The sequence below is a fragment of the Delphinapterus leucas genome, chromosome 8 (assembly GCF_059928025.1).
Source record: "Delphinapterus leucas isolate spDelLeu-1000000601 "Yukka" chromosome 8, BTC_Dleu_Yukka2, whole genome shotgun sequence".
NCBI classification, from domain to species: Eukaryota; Metazoa; Chordata; class Mammalia; order Artiodactyla; family Monodontidae; genus Delphinapterus; species Delphinapterus leucas.
The window spans coordinates 97,934,384-97,952,488 of NC_143136.1; positions in this window are offsets into that span (position 1 = coordinate 97,934,384).

Genomic DNA, 18,105 nt, shown 5'->3' on the forward strand with positions numbered 1-18,105 from the left:
GTGTCTTTTGGAGAGATGAAAACTAATGGTAAATCACGAAAGAGAGAATATGTGAGATTTCAGATTTGATGAAGAACCAAGCTGAGCCAAAGGGGAGTGCTGAAACCTTGGGAGAACCAAGCGCCAAAGAACATGTGCATGATTTAGTATAAAAGTGTTCTGAGACAACATACCCAAGTAGAAACACTGGCTTCTCCAGGTCACACTTTGCCTACAAAGTTCCCCATATATCAGCACATCACTGGTTTGGACAGAACTTTCCTCACTCCAAGAAGCACGATAATCAGAAAGAAACTAACACAAGATCTTTAGAGAGGAATACAGAAAACAAAAGGCAAATCTAATAACATAACAGAAAAAAAAAACTGAAGAAGAAAATAAATATATTTTTCATATTTTAAGATAAAGTGAATATAAACTATTTGGAAAAAGATATCAAGAGAATAATTAAAAGATACACAAACATCACATTGAGAGGAAAAACAGGTAGGCAGATCTTAAGAAAGAAATGGAATGGAAGGAAAAAAAACTATCAAAAATCGTGACCACATTAAAAAAAAAATTTAAAAAGTTAATGCTAGGGCTTCCATGGTGGCGCAGTGGTTGAGAGTCCACCTGCCGATGCAGGGGACACGGGTTCGTGCCCCGGTCTGGGAAGATCCCACATGCTGCGGAGTGGCTGGGCCCGTGAGCCATGGCTGCTGAACCTGCGTGTCCGGAGCCTGTGCTCCGCAATGGGAGAGGCCACAACAGTGAGAGGCCCGCGTAGAGTAAAAAAAAAAAAAAAAAAAAAGTTAATGCTAAAAACAGCATCCATGGCATAGAAGAAAGATTTGAGATAATCACAGGAAAAAAATAGAATCCAAAAACATAGAGACTGAAGTGTTTATAGATAATGTTGACAGATATGCAAGTTTGAACAAAGGAGATATAAATTATGATAAATGATACACTTGAAAAGAAAATAATATAATACAGAAAAAAATTAAAATACCCAATAAAAGAGCATTTCCTGAAATCAATTAAAACCTGAATTTTAATGTTAAGAAGAAAAGGCTTTTTTGTGTTTCAGGAAAAGTTGATGTGAAACATATCCTAATGAATAAAAACAAAGTTTCTATGAGAGTCCAGTCAGAAAAAAGAAAGCTGGTCTAAAATTCTTCATGGCAGAATTCAGTCACAGAACACAGGGGAGAAACTGTATAGAATAATCACAGAAATTATTATCCAAGATTTTTATACCTAGCCAAACTGTTGTTAAATATAAAGGTTAGGGCTTCCCTGGTGGCGCAGTGGTTGAGAGTCTGCCTGCCGATGCAGGGGACACGGGTTCGTGCCCCAGTCCGGGAAGATCCCACATGCCGTGGAGCGGCTGGGCCCGTGAGCCATGGCCGCTGAGCCTGCGCGTCCGGAGCCTGTGCTCCGCAACGGGAGAGGCCACAGCAGTGAGAGGCCCGCGTACCGAAAAGAAAAAAAAAAAAAGGTTATACCCCAACAAGCACTCAAAGATTATAACACCTATAACCCTTCTTAAAACAAAACTAAACTAACCTAAATCTTGATGTAAGACCTTAACCATGCAAGATAAATCAAATAAAATACCGAGTTAGATAACTCAGTACACTGGTATTGAATCTGTTTACACATAATGACTAAAAATTTATACATTTATAAATGGGCCTAAAAAATCTCTGGGAATTATAATTATAGAAACAAATATAAATGTTATAAATGTATTGGTACATTTGATGTTATGTTATAATTTTAAATAATTATGTATCATCAGCAATTGGGAGAAGCAGTGAGTGGGAAGATGCTCTGTCAGGATGGTTCTATTTTGAGGAGCTAGGCATAGCTCTTCTTTGTGGAAATACAATAAACACTCCACGGCTGTAAAGGCAGATATATGACAGAAGAAGGAAGAAACGGAAAGCCATGAAGAATGCTTTTTAAGGATTCGGAATATTTGGAGAGAATTGAGCCCTGTGATTGGTCTTTTGGTGCTGTCTTAGGTTGGATATTTTGGAAGCAGAGCCTGCTACAGGAATTTGGGCTGATTTATTGAGTGAGTGCTCTTAAGGGGAAGGGTGTGAGAGAAGCAAGATGGGGAAGTTAAGCAAAGATGTAGTCCCAGCTTGAGTGTGGCTTCAGTCTGATCCTACATGGAATTCTGGAGCATACATTGAACCACAGAATTGGCTCCCACCTTGAGGCCAGGGCTTGGTCTCTTGTACCTCTTCAGTCAGTCACTGGCTACATAGAGGGAGGGATAAATAGAGGTGTGACTCTGGAGTTAGGTGCTTTAGTTCCATGGAGGGTGATTCTCTGGAAAAGAGGACAGTTATGGGCTGTTAGCCAACACTCACAGCAGCTCAGGTCTGGGTGCATCTGCCTGATAAATGGCGTTTGGGCAGGGTCCCAACAGTGTCACCTGTAGGGTATTGATAGCTGTACTTGATGTTAGCTTTCCCTGTCACTGATCAATCCTTTATTATCCTTTCTTATGGCTTACAGATGACAGTGCCTAGGAAATGTATTTCACTAAGAAGAGGAGAGGAAAGGACCTCTGTGGAGAGAATAGGAGGGTGGAGACGGCTAGATTTTTGGGGAAGAAAGTATGCTGTTGAGCTTTGTGGAAGTGATGTTAGCCTCAAGTTATTATTCATGGTGCCAGGTGTGAGGTCACAACCACCTCAGATGGTCTCTCTACTAAGCTATTAAGTGTTGCTTGATGTCCTCCAGAGACTCTGCACAACTCATCCTATCCTCTTTTCTCTCCATCCTCCCCAATGATCCAACTCAACTGAGATGCCATATCTCAAATCACAGTTTGAAAACTTTTAAGCCCCAAGAACAGTAGGTGAGAAACATGGGCACTCGGGGGGGTGATGTTGAAATTGAAAGAAAACATTATCTTGGATTCAGATGAGACTAGAAAAAACCAGTTTGAAATTGTGCCCTATTTGGGATATACCAATGTCTCTGTAACATGTATGTAAAGGAGTACCATAGTCTCAAGTCTTGAAGAGAAGACTAGAATGTGGCATTTTCCAAATTTATTTTACAATGGGACCCATTTTTTATTGACCATCCCATGGGATTGGCGTTTTACAAAAACATGTTTTGACAGATGCTGGTGTTGGCAATGAGACCCAGGCGACTTTTCAAGAAATATAGGTGAAGATGGCATGTGTGTGGTAGCATAATACTTTTTAAAGAAGTGTGGAAGATGGATCGGAGAGGAAAGAAAATGTCACTGAGGCCAGGTAGGGGCTCTTTATTCCAGTTAAAAATTTAAAAGCCTGAACTAATCTTAGCAGTCATTAATGCAACCTCCCAGACTAGTGCAGGAGCCTACATTCCTTATGGAAGAGCCACTGATGATGCTTCTTTCTTCATGAACTGCTGATACAGACTGTTGCGTGATTCTAAGCATTAAGGATGTTTTCCTGCTCTGCAATTGAAATATCTCTCTGAGAACTACACCCATGGTCTTAGTTCTGCTCTTTGAAGTTATACAGGATAGTTTATTTGTTCACTCAACAAAAAGATTTATATGCCAAATGCTGTCTTAATAACGAGAATCCAAAGGTAAAGCAGACATGGTTCCAGCTTAAAACCTAATGAGAAAAAAAAGACATAAACAATCAGGTTTTGCTGTAATAAATGTTAGTAAAGAAAAAACATAGGGAATTTAGAAGAAGAGGTGAATGACTGCCCTGGCATCGTGAGAGGATGCACAGTGCCTTGATGGAATCCTTTCTACATTGGAGAGAGGCAATCATGTCCGTTCTACCCTTCCCTCTTTTCTTCCTAAATATACCCCGATGCTTTAACTTGTTCTCATATTATGTAACTTCTCAATTCTTTAATCCCATTCCTTCCTCCTCTGGAGACTTTGCTGGAAGTCTTCTTGGAAGTATTGTCCGGAGTATTGTCCAACACAGTTGGAAGTGTTCTTCTTCCAGTGTGGCCTTCCAGAATTGCCCATTGCCTCAGTTGTGCTCTGACGAGGTCCAAGCATAAGAACATAGAATTCACAGTCCACTGCGAAGGGCCAGTGTACCTACCTAGCATGTGTGTGGAAGGTTTGCTTATATATTAGCAATATCTCATCCTCCGCTTTTGAGTTGTATGTTATAAGTTAACTTTCTAAAAATTTTAGTCCCTCTTGTTTCATTACTAGAATAAAAGAATCAGTTCAACTTAGACACATAGATATTGGTGCATTAATTCAAACATGTTCCCATTGTAAAAATGTATTTTGGGGAGAGATTAATGCTGAAAAGCATGAGAAATATGAGCATAATACAGAGAAATCGATAAGGTTAGGAATCTTCACACGTTTAACCAGAGAAATATCCCTTAAGGGAAGGATTTTAGGCATCTTAGTGGCAAATACCTACTTGACAAATGGGCACTTCTTAGTATGTTTGAATCATTATACATTTGATTGCTGACTTTTCAGGAGACCATCTCCTGAGAACAATATTGAAGAAAAGCATGTATTAATATTATAATACAATAACAACAGGAAGTATTGATTGGGTACTACATGAAAAGCATTGTGCTAAGAAATTTTACCTGTATTATGATTATTCAATTCCAAAACAACCTTATGAGATATATGTTATTCTCTCCATTTAACAGATGAGGAAACTGAGACTTAGAGGTGTTGAAGATTGCACAAAATCTCATGAAAGTGACCTTGTTTCAGAACCAAGAAGCTTAGATTTGAGTTTTGATTTTATCAATTACTATGTGATTCGGGGGTGGTTCCCATCATTACATTGAATGCCCTGCATCTCATCTGTAAAATGAAGTTAACCTATTTCTCGGGTCTGTTCCTGCTGTATGATTTTATGTGCATCTCCGTGGAACTGTCTTTATTTAGTAAATAGTCAGATCTGAAAAAAAGGCAAAATCAGTAGTCTTTCTACTACTCTTTAGCATCTTATGTCTATACCTTTCCCATGAAGCACTGTTCCACATCTCCCTGCCTATCCTCTCTTGGACTCTTAAACAGTAGCTGTCCTTTCAAGTGTCTCCCTCTATTTTAAGCATGAATAAGGTGCTGAAAAGCATGAGAAACATGAGCATAATACAGAGAAATCAATAAGGTTAGGAATTTTCACATGTTTAACTTAATCATATCTGACACTGAAAACAAAGTCATATTTTATTGCCCGAGAGGAGTGCTCTTTGGCAAACCGTGATAGTAATCCGATTGTGAACAGTGCTTATTCATCATTTGTGGGGCACTGGTTGGTGTGCCAGCCAAGGGGAGAGCTGACCTAACAATACACCTTAAGTTGCATCCCTCAACCTCAGTTATATCGTTACACGTAGAATCACGGAAGCAAGGGTAGTTTACGTTGGTCAACAAGAAAATATGGGTTCCTCCCTTGTCTTCCCTTTTCTTCATTGGCAATTGGAGGAGGGGTTGCACAGTGATAGCCAAGGGAGTAAATTCTCCTGTTTCTTTTATATGATCTTGTTTCCTTTTCACAATCACTGCTTGGATTCCTAAAGTTGGGGAGAGAATAGAGAGAATAAAAAATCACAAGACAATTTGAAATCTGCTACCACAAGCATTATTTCTATGAAAGAGGTATAATTATGATAATCTAAGATATCCCATGGAAAAGACTTTTATGTGCCTTTTTGTCTCAGGGATAAGTGGACATTATTTTCAATTATACTGATGCAGTTATCTTTCCCAAGCTGTGGATGGCTGTTCACTTTTCCTATGACTGTCCCCCTTTGATGTTATATCATCTTCCCACCCTTTAGAATATTTACTTCGGGAAATGATCCACAGCTACACTCCCCTTTCTCTAGTTTGAGTTGGGGGTCCCTTTTTAGGGCTTCCTTTGGATTCTGTGATTACCTCTATCATAGCTCTTACCACGTGGAATGAGATATGGTTATGGTTGTGAGATCAATCTTTAGACAAGAGTTTATTGATTGTCTACTCTATGACTAGCTCTGTGTAAAATGTGGGCTCACTAGATCCTGGAAGCATTGTTTCAGGCAGGTAATTTTTCAATAATGCCCTGTTTCCCTCAATAAAAAAAAAGTTTCCTAAAGCGCAGATGGTTTACAGAACATGATGGCTTACAGCCTATCATGTTCCACCAATCCACCTTTTATCAAAATCTCAATCCAAATGGGAATATTCCCTAACGTCCTGCACTGGTACCATGGGAAGAATTGTTGTCTGGTGCGGTTGTTCTTGTTTTCTCAGTCATGGTAATTATGTGTTAATTTAGTCTCTAAATTATGAGCAAGAAGTTACTGTATCAGGCTTTATGGTGCTGACATCATGCTGCACAAAGAAAGAAGGGCATTTGATTCTGGGGCAGGAGGAATTAGAAAGATATTAGCAGAAATTCTGGATATACAGGGCTCCTAGTTAGAAGACCAACAATTAGAAACTAATCTCAAACAGTAAAGAGGTAAAGCCTTCAGAAATGGAAAGTGTAGTGTCAATGCGAAGGGGGATTATATCAGAAACTGCCTTGAAAATGAGCCTGGGAAAGGGGAACACATCCAGCACCAGCTGGGTCATTCTCATCCCAGGGCATGGGCAATGGAATGGCCACCTTCCATCCTCACAAGCACAGGCACTACAGAGAAGTAGCTACAGAGTAGATACCAGCTAAGGGACCCATCTGAGTGCCTCTGGGATCTTGTGGAAATACAAGCCAGTGAGTTCACAGGTAATGGGAGAGAATTACTTTTTATGTCCGGTAGTCAGTTAGAAGTGCTTGGGATTCTATCCTCAGGCAAAATACCTTAGAAAATCAACTTTCAATTACTTTGTGGGAGTGTTGTTGCTACAGGGTGTAGCTACTCTTTCCCTGGTTCTCTGTGAGGGATAAGGCTGCCTAGACAGAGCCGGATGATCAACTCAAACTCTAGGATGAAGGTCAGCACAGGGAATGTTCTAATACATCCACGTTCTCTCCTTCTCCCCTTGTAACTGATGCCCTGGATTCATGGTGTGGTTGGCCATGATCAAGGGCTGCACCTGTGGGAATCACTGTAGCCTGATGGTCCATATGGATTTAAGAATACCAAAAGGTTATTTAATATCCACACTAGACGGTCTCAAATATACTTAAAATTTAGCAGGTTGAGAGCTGAACCCACTCTTAATACCACCACACCCACCCTTCCTCTGCTAGGATTTCTTATCTTTGTCAAGAGTATCAGCAGCTATCTCACTGCAGCATCATCGCACCAGGCAGAACCTGAGGAGAAATCTTTGCCCTCTTTCCTCCTCACCCCCACCAGGAATTCAGCATCAGGCCTATTGATTTTGCCTCCTAGATATGTCTCCAAACCATTCACTTCTGTTTATCTTCAAACGTGCATAACTGTAGGAAAATGCTAACTATTTGGGCTTGTTATTCTCTGTTCACAACCCTCTCCCTAGATCAATTCTTGGCCCTTATCTGCCATGTTCTGCCTTGACCTTCACCTATGCTCTTCAGGTAGGTCTGGCTGGGGAAGCATTGGCAATAGAGCAGCATCAGGAAGGGGAAAGATCAGGATATTTATCTCCATCACCTGCCCTGTCAGCTGGTCCCAATTCTACTTCCTCCAGCCCTTCTCAGGCTCTGCTAAACTTCTGCTCCCCTTGCCCTCGGAGGCTTGAGGATGCCTCACATTCTGTTTGGTGCAATGATGCCAGCATTTAATGCTGTTCCCTCATGAAGCCCACTAAATTTATAGTAAAGGATGAAACCCACACAAATACTGGGACAACAGGAAAGGAGGAGATATTAGCAAAACAATTTTAGAAGCTGAAAAGCAGATGAGCAAAAAGTAACTTAGCAGAACTGAGAAAGTCCAATCCTAAGTCAGTATTGAGGAAAACTGAGAACCAACACAAGTTATATCATGGGATCCCTTAAGATAGAGAGAAATGACCCTAATGTGGTCCCACTGCCTATATGATGGGCCCCTGCCTCTGTCTTCATTGTTGCTTTATCTCACTCATCGGGCTCCACTTATGTTGTTCTTTTTCAGGTCCTTGAACTGCCAGGTGACTTCCTGCTTTGAACACCTTCCCGAATTCTCTCCTCTCCTCAGAACTTCCTCTCTCTTTTCTTGCCTTATCCCATCCCTCCCCTGCAATTTTACCTTAGATGTTTGATTCACAGGGAAAGCTATTCTTGAAACTTCATTCCACTTTTGCCAGAGGAATTTGGTTCTCCAGTTAATATAAGACACGTTTAGAACATTGGTCTACATGTTTGCTTCAGAGCAGTTACTGTGGAGTATAATATATTTGCGTCATTTTTTTAATGTAAAATAAGTTTGAGTGTGTTTTGGGGGGGAGTGTTTAATGTGTTATTTCTCATAATTTGACCCGTAGCATTTTGCACAGTTCATGGCACATGATTGCCATTTTATAAATATCTATTGGATGTATAATAAAGAAGAAGTATCACTAGCTAAAGCCAGCCAGAATAACACACAAAAAAATAAAACAAAGGCCGTATGAGTGAGGCAGTAAAGGCAGTGAAAGTAGCCTTCTATGATTATTATGTAAACAATCTGTTGTGAGTTAAACTGAAAACTCACTTGAGGAGTTTGGGAATAAACATAGTCCACAGTCAGAGAAAGGGGGCTCATTCAAAAACATTTAGCTGCTCTGAGGTCAGTGGCAGGTCTTCAATTCCATTTTTCATGAGCATCCGCAATAAAACCTCAGAGCACAAGCCAATAACTCAACTACTCAAATCCCCTCCAGGGTTTCTTCCAAGTCACTCTGCTGACCTCAGCTCATCACTTTCATATAATGATTGCAGCAGAAGCATCTGTAGAAGTTCTGTCTTCAATAAGATATCAAAAAAAAAACCCCACAAAACCATTAAGGGCATAATTATAGTATCAATTCTTAAGTTTTGTGGAATCAACAAAACAAGAAAAATATTCTTTTGAATCATCCAATTTAGCTGTATGGTGAGAAAACCACTGATGGCCAGTGAGAACTACTGGGGAACCTGTATTACTCATTTTTTACATGATGTGAATATCTGTTCCAGAATAAATTACTCATGTCAATTAATAAAAAGCAGATATGATTTAAATGAAACCTCATTTTAGAAACTTTTCGTTCAGTAATTCTGGGAAGCTGGGACAAAGACAGTCTAGAGGGGGAAGCAAGAAGACAGCTATGGTATCAGAGCAGACTGCGTTCTTGCTGCAGACTGGTATGCTTTTTCCTCAAATACATCCAGCTACTCAGTATGTATTGAGCTCCTTCTATATTCTAAGCACTGTACTTGGCATTGGGGTGGAGGAGAAGAATAAATAAACTGTGATACTTGCATGGAGAGGACAACCACACCCTACCTTCCCTCATGGACTCCACTCACTCTTGGAAGCCTTCTCTAAATACTGCTGTCTTCAGGAATCTCTATGAAGACTTCTACAATGTGCTGTGTATGTCACACATAACCTCTTTTTTGACAGTGGTGAGCAAATAAGTACTTATTATGTAAAATACAAGCAAATAAATGTTCGTCAGTTGGATCCAAAAGCAGAGAGCTTTGAAAAATATATGGTGTTTATTTTTACTTTTACAGATTATGATATATGTTACATAGTGTATAAAACATATGCACAGTTTATAAATAATAAAGCAACCACTTATCCATCCACTACTGACCTTAAGAATTAGAATATGGCCAACATTTTAGAAGCTTCCTGTGTGCCGCTCCTTGATTGCATCATTGCATCTTCTTGTTCCACCCTCCAGAAGTACTCGCTACCCTGACTTTTGGCAGTTATCTCCTTGCTTTATTTATGATGTTATCACCAGTGTAAATATCTGCAAGTAAAATATATAAGATTATAAAATCTAAAATATATAAGATTATAAAATCTAAAATATATAAGATTATAAAATCTAAAATATATAAGATTATAAAATCTAAAATATATAAGATTATAAAATCTAAAATATATAAGATTATAAAATCTAAAATATATAAGATTATAAAATCTAAAATATATAAGATTATAAAATCTAAAATATATAAGTTTATAAAATCTAAAATATATAAGATTATTTTTGAAGTTTGAGTAGCTACGTGAGGAAAGGAGAATATTGCCACTATTACATGAAGCCTCTCAAGGGAAGATAAACTGAATGGAATCTGAGTAATCACGTGGCTTCGCCTTTACTGTAGTAAAATTGACATGTCTCTTCTGCAGGGCCATGTGGCAGAGTTAAGGTATGGACCAGATACTAGGCATCCCACAGGAATATGACCAGCGGACTGGGTGGCTCTGTGTTATTTTCTATTTCTGAATGCATCATGCCCTACCTATAGCTCTCAGGAGTGGGTCAAAGACGAACATTTGTGTAAAGCAAAATGAGCATCTTCAACTGATCTAGGATGTATGGCAGTGTGAAGAACAGAAAATGCATCAGCACATTGTCAAGATAAACCAAGACCAGCTACAAATGAGGGTCAGGCTTACCTGGGCATTTTATTCTCTTATAAAAAGTAGGAGGATGGCATTGGCATCTTAGAGATGACAGCCCTCAGGGTGTCTGTCTTTTGGGATGCACTGTCTAAACCCTACTAGTTGCCCACCAAATCTATTGCACAGCAGTCCTATGGAGGTAATATGTTTTGATTCCCTAATGGATTCTCTCATCCTTTCTCCTGTTTTGAATAACCTATTTTCCATGTCATCTTCTTTTTTGGTTTATTTTCTCTCTCTCTCTCTCTCTCTCTCTTTTTTTTATTTTGGTACGAGGTGGAACTCATACTGTAGTAACCTAATGAAAAAGAATGAGAGGGAAGTATTTTTTAACCTTGCATGTTTGAAAATGTCTTTATAATAGCATCATAGTAATTTTTATTAGATTAGAAATAACTTTCCTTCAGAATGTTAAAGGCATTTTCCCAATGTTTTTTGCTTTCAGGGTGATTGTTGAGAAAACTGCAGTCATTTCCAGCCTCTTTTCTTTGCTAAGTTTATTCTTTCCCCCTCTTTTGAAGCTTATACAAATTTGTGATTCCACTGTGCTGGGCATTCATGAGGCCTTTAAATCTAAAAACTCTGGTCATCCATTTCCAGGAACTTTTTTTGAATTATTTTCTTGATGATTTTCTCCCTCCTGTTTTTGTGATTTTGTTTTTTTTTCTAGAACTCTATTATTTGGATGTAATCAACCAATTTTCTACTTTTCTGTTTTTCATCTCTTTTCCTCTACTTTATGGTATATTCCCTTTGTATTATAATTCTTGTATTGAGATTTCCATTTTATTTTCTGTTTGTTTTGTATTACTAAGAACTCTTTTTAACTTACATGAATGTTTTTCTTGTATTTTATCTCTGTGCTTCTTTCATGTCTGTATTATCTTTCTGAGACTATAAATGTTTCCTTTTCTTTTTCTTTTGGCATTGTCTCTATTTTCTCCAAGTTGATTTTATATTGTTTGTCACTTTGATCTCTGTATTCCATGTGAGAGGGTCTTCTCTAACTTAGAAGTTTTCCTTTAACGCTGATGCCTGGTAAACCTGGTTTTTGTTGATGATTGAGAATGGGATACTAAGAAGGTTATGTGAATCTGATTGCCTGGTAGGTGGTCAACACTGAGCTCCTGCCTAGGAGAATGCTCAGTATCTTTGAAACTTCCTTCTTGTGCTGGTCAGATTTCCAGAAAACACTCTCCCACTGTCAGGCAGCAGTGGAAATCTGACTGCCCAGACTCTTCAGGGAACAGACTTGGGGTTGCAACAGTCAGCATTCTTGTGACTTATTTCCTTTGTTTTTAGGTTAGTATCCACACTCTTAACTGTATTGCTGTCCACAGAGACCCTGTGTTTTACTATTTTCTAAGGGAATAAGCTTCCAGAATTTTATGCTGTGACAGAAATCTCCCAGGATCATGGGGCTGGGGTGAATGAGAAATAGTGATTTACCTGATTCTCAAACTGCTTCACCCATACCTCCTCTTTACTTAGCTTCTTCCTGCTCCCTTGCTGCCTCTCTCCCAAACTTGCAGTTCAAAAATTGCGTGGGACTGGCATTTTTTTTTACCCCCTTGAGGATCCCATGATATAACTTGTGTTGGTTCTCAGTTTTCCTCAATACTGACTTAGGATTGGACTTTCTCAGTTCTGCTAAGTTACTTTTTGCTCATCTGCTTTTCAGCTTCCAAAATTGTTTTGCTAATATCTCCTTTCCTGTTGTCCCAGCATTTGTGTGGGTTTCATCCTTTACTATAAATTTAGTGGGCTTCATGAGGGAACAGCATTAAATGCTGTGTTTAATCTACCATCTTAACCCATAGCTCAGCTGGTGTAATTTTAATGTTAAGCCTTCACCCATTCAACAAATATCTCCTGGTTTCTATTAAGTGAAGAGTAACATCATCTTGCTTCCATAACTCTAAGACAATTCTTTTGACTATTAAGATACCCTTTCCTTATTATATTTAGGATAGTCAAGCTTTCTAGCACTAAAACTACTGGGTAAAAATGGGGAATACTAGCTAAATTGGGGAAAGCAGGTTACCTCTCTACCTCTTAATTTCCTTCATATCTTAGTAGTTCCCCCCTCACTGTAGCACTAGAATATGATATAAACAAATTAAAATATTCTCTAAACTAATCATTATTTTTTCCCCCAATGTTAAAAGAATTGCTAAACTAGGGACTTGTCCTTAATCACTCCCTATCTCACCACTGCCCAATCCAAGCATTCACCAGATTTAGATGATTTAACCTTCTGAATATCTCCTGCATTTGTTCTGTCCAATGACAAAACTAAAATGATTTAGTAATGAGTTTGATATTCTTTATTCAGGGGGAAGCAGTCCATGGGTTGAGGAGTGCAGAGCCTCATAAGTAGTGGAGTACTCCTCCTGATAGATTTTGGGCAGGAGTGTTTTATAGACTGTTAGAAGAAGCAATATGGACACAGAATGATTGGCTAGGAGGTCAGGAATCTCACTAGAAGATTAGCGGGTCCTATTCTCTGTTAGCTAAAGCCGAGTTGGAGACTTGTGATTGGTATACATGAGGTTTCCTTGACAGTGAGGTGTTTCCCATAAGTGCAGGCTGACTGGGGTTTGGATCTGTGACACGGGCGGGCCACTGGGGTGACCTCCACTTTGTGAGCCCCGACGTATGAATTAATGTCATCAGTGCCTACGGTATTTTCCCTGCAGCACACGCCTCAAATTCACCCCCTTCCTTTCTGCCAGACTGAATTTTCTGAAATACAAATATGACCATGTTACATTCTTCTGTAAAACTCCCAAATGAATCCTTACTGCTTTAATCAAGTCCAAACTTAGAGCAGCATGGAGAGAGCTGAAAGATACCCTTCCAACGAAGTCTCTTTAACCTCATTTTTCACTATGGCCTTCCTGGCACCAGGCACTTCAGTGAGATCGCACACATGTGTATATTTGTGTACTTATGTTCACCCTTTTCTGGAGACATCCTTCAAGACCTGCTTGGGTACCTCCAGGAATCTCTCACCAGTCCTCCCATAGCTGGGCTTGGAGTTCCTTTTCCATACTTCCTGAGGACTCTGCCCCATACTACCTATATTGACAGGAATTGCCTGCACTTCCATGCCTTATTAGAGCTGCCCTGTTTTTCTATCCTGCATATCCTGTATACTATCTGACACATAGTAGAATGCTTCCTGCTATGATAATATTGAAACTGAGAGCTGCCACCAGATGAGATTTTTTTCTCTTAAGGGGATATTTTCCCCACTTCTGTAATTATTGGAGCCATTTTGATTTGAAATTCCCGTATTGGCCTGGGATTGAGGTAATTTTGGTTTCTTGCTAATTAACTCTTTAACCTCTTTGGGCTGCAATTATGTCATTTTTGTAATTACTTGATTAGATCGCTGTAATTTAACTCTAAAGTTTCTATTTTCTTTATAACCTCTCTGTCCTTTTCTGCCCCTCCCCACACATGCACCCCCTTTTTTTTGGTTTAAGCTCCAGGTTAAAGCTTACTCTCAGGAAGCTCTCAGTAAGTCCATCCAAGGTTTTAGCTAATCATTTCAGATACACTCTCATATGTATTTGCGTCACTAGACAGAACTCTGGACGTCTGAAAAGACTTATAACCCCAAAGACAGAAGTTTCCTAAGGAAGGAGGATTTTATAGCGCCTCTTAGATTGTTGGACAAAGGCACTCCACCAAGTACCCCTCCGCACCTCCCCACCTCATTGACCTCATAGCATGCCTTAGGTGTGTGCTTGCGTTGTAGACCATTGTCTCCAATTCCTTTGGCTTGTTTTAAAATTTTATGTCAACCAGTGTCCCTGCGGTTGAGAATTGGGTAAAATGGTCGACTAGACTCCCATGAGATCTGAGGAATAGATACTTACTTTAGTGAGTTTATTCAGTGAATAGCAAGCACCTGAGAAGGTAAACTGATTACAGAGATAAAGCAGTTAGGATCTCTCAGGAGAATAGAAATTCATATGCATTAAGAAAGAAAAAAAAAACAGTTGTTTCTTTCTGTATAAGGAAAATCATCTCAGTGGAAAGAGGCTGTTTACATTTTCAAGTCAGCAAACTTCCTTCACAGCCACATCATGCATCAAACAGAGAAGGGAGGCGTTGGGGGTGCTTTTCTTTTTTTTTTTTTTCTTTTTCTTTGTTGGTCCTCGATCCCTTGAGATGAATGATCTTGGAGCAGGGAAGATCATGATAGCAATAATAACAACAACGCATCGATGATTTTCAAGTGCATCCATGAGGCAGAGTATGCTTTTCAAAGGACATTCACTTCAATTCCATCTCATTTGATCATTAGGGCAACCCCAGGAGATACATAAGGCGGGTATTACTATCACCATTTTACACATGAGGATCCTGAGTCATGGAGGAAGTAGAGTTATTTGTCCAGAATCACAGAGCTAGTTAGTGGCAGCTTTGGAGCCAGAGCCCTGATTTTCTGAGAAATGTTGTCACATAAATGGATTACATGCACTGTCTGCTCACAGAAATGTCCAGGACATGGAGAACGCCCAAACTTCCCTCTCATTTGGCAGTCCAAGTCAGTGGTTCTGGAGGTTTTATGATTCATCTGGCAGTTCTCAGAAGAGGACAGAAGTTAAAACTGGAAAATCTCTTAGCGGTAATTTATCAACACCTGTGACCCGTCTTAGCTAGAAGAATCAGTGCCTTTCTTTTCCTGTGTTAGCTACTGGGCTTGTAAATCTCCAGAGAAATTAAGGATTTGTTTGATGGACTTAGAAGAATTCTGAATTATTTCACTTCTTTCCTTATGCAAAGGAGAGCATTAGTGTCCTGGCTCCTGGGGCCACTTATCTATTGACCTGGTATCCAAAGAATATGCTTATTCTGCTGGATGACAGAAGAGAAAGGGAAAGTATTGTCCAGATTTTCAAATTACCATGAACTCCCCTGCATTTTTATCCCATCAGCTTAGAATCCTGGGTTGTCAGTTTTGGAGATACAGTACAAATCTCTCATTCAGAAGGGCAGGGAATCGAGATTGAGAAAGCTGAAGGGGTCACCCAAAGTCCAGAGAGTTAGTCATAACACAACTGAGACTAGAATCGACAGAGTCAATAATAATAGTCTCTAGCTGCCCTGTTCTTAGTATCTGCTATGTCCTTGCTGCTGTGATTTGCTCTTACATCTGTCACTATATTGACTCTCTCACACCTGCAAAACTGAGGGCTCTTATCCCCATGTTTTTGTCAGAATAGGTTAGGCCAGCTTGAGGTAGCAAAGTGGTGCTGAAATCTCAGAGTGCTTAACATAACAGATTTATTTCTCGTTCGTGCTACAGTCTGGTGTGGATTAGTAGGTGACAGATGGGGTGGATGGGAGCCATCTCTTCTCCTTGCGGTTACTAAAGACCCAGAATGAGAGCGTTTCCAGCTTCCAGGAGATGACCCGCATGGAGCACACACCTCCGTGCTTGCTGGGGTAGGAGGGGAAACACACAGAGGACTCACACTCAGCTCTGTACTTGGGCTCATAAGTGCTTCGTATCACTTTGGTTCATGGCCCCTCCACCAGATCAGTCACATGGACCAATCAAAGTACTACAGAGCCGAGAAGTGACTGTCTTCTTTGTCCTTCAAAGAAGAAGAAAACAAGTACTGATAAGCACAAGAGATGATTTACCATCCCGATCTGCTTCTACTCTTACCCTTCTTTAATCTCCACAGAGCAGCCATAGTGATGTTTCTAAAATATATATCTTGTCATTTCACACCTCTGATGGAAACACAGTACTTCCTTCCCATCACCTTAAAGTAAAATCCAAGCTATTCCATAAGACCTTTAGACCTTGTTTAATTCCATAAGACCTTTAGACCCTTTCCGTCCTCATGCCACTGTCCCCAAATTCACTTTACTTTATCACACGTGTTTTGTTTCAGTTCTTGACTATTTCAAGCACTTTCTTTGCTCAGGATCTTTCCACATGCTGTTCCCTCTCCTTGCTTGCCCCTCTGCTTTCCCTTTGCTTGGCTAATTCTCTTGTATCCTTCATGTTTCAGCTTCAGTGTCATCTTTGACCAGCTGTTAAGTTCCCTGTGCATAGACATCGTGGCTGTTTTGTTCTCATTGTATATTCAGTACATCATACAAAGCCTGGCACAAAGAAGATACTCAATAAATATTTGTAAAACGATTACACGCAAGAGTGAATGAACGGAGGCCTCCGACATACAATACTACACTTAGTCTTCAAAAGCACAGTGATGCAGGCATAGCAGATAAATCACTTAGAACAGGAACTGTGCATATTATGTTTTTTAGTAATGTTATTGTGATAATGATGCCAATCTTGCAGGTAATGATAATTCCATGTATCTCTAACTCATTGCCTCCCTACTGCACATTGTCAAATGAATAATATATTTTTAATTTTTTTTGAATGTTAAAGTACACAGTAGGGGTGGAAACCTAAGGTGTGAGTGACAGAGGGAATGTGGAACATATTTTTAAAGGCAGATACCATCAATTCAGCTTTTTTCATAAAACCAATGGAGTGATAATATTTTTCAAATAAGAAATCGAATATAGTCTGACAAAGGATTTTTGTGTCATTTTCAAGAGTGGAGAATCATCTTATAAGAGGAGTCTTGACACCATTACATTGACATATCTAGGCCAATATATGGTTTGGAAGGACTGACATGGAATATATGTAATTAGAACTGTCATGGAAATTCCAAGACAGATGGTTAGATGGTTGTCATCTAGTTAGAACTAAACAGAATAAAAACTCATTGGAAGTGTGGTAAACCTATTTTAAAAGGTGACCAGTGAACCATGCATCAGTAGTAGTAAGAATTCTATGTACATATTTTTTTTTATACCTGGAATATTTTGTATAAACTTGATAAAGTCAGCAAGTCCTCCCTAAAAGCAGTTTGGAAATTCTTTAAGTACTTCTGGTCGTGATTTTAAAATCATTTAGATAAGTCACTTCGTGGGAATAATTAAAGTGCAACTCATTATTGAATTTCCTTAACAGTATAACATTCAGATGAAGTCATACGAAATATTTCCCTGTCTATTGCAGCCGTCTCCTTAATAGCATTTGTCAGCATATATTACACACTAAAATTATTTATGATATTTTGTTATTGCTGACCTGATTTAATTACATTGGGACTTAAAAGAAAAGGCATATAAACTGAGAGGCTTCACAAACACTTTGTTATAGAATAGTTCTGTGAAAGGACATCTTTCCCCTTAACTCTGCATCTGCCTCTAGCTGCCTCCCCACTTGTAAAACCAGACATGAAATAGTATTGTCCAATCTCTTTTTAATCCCATCTTCAGAAAAGGTTGTGGGCTGCCTTCAGAAATTGGCTTCTGAAATTACACACCCTCCAACTTCATTCTCTTTGTTTTTTTAAATACTGCATCTCCTCTACATCTTTAAGAGGTGAATATATCTATCGAGAATGTTTCAACATGGAAGTAACCTCAATGTCCATTGACAGAGAATGGATAGATGTGGTACATATATACAATGGAATATTACTCAGTCATTAAAAAGAGTGAAATAATGCCATTTGCAGCAACAGGGATGAACCTACA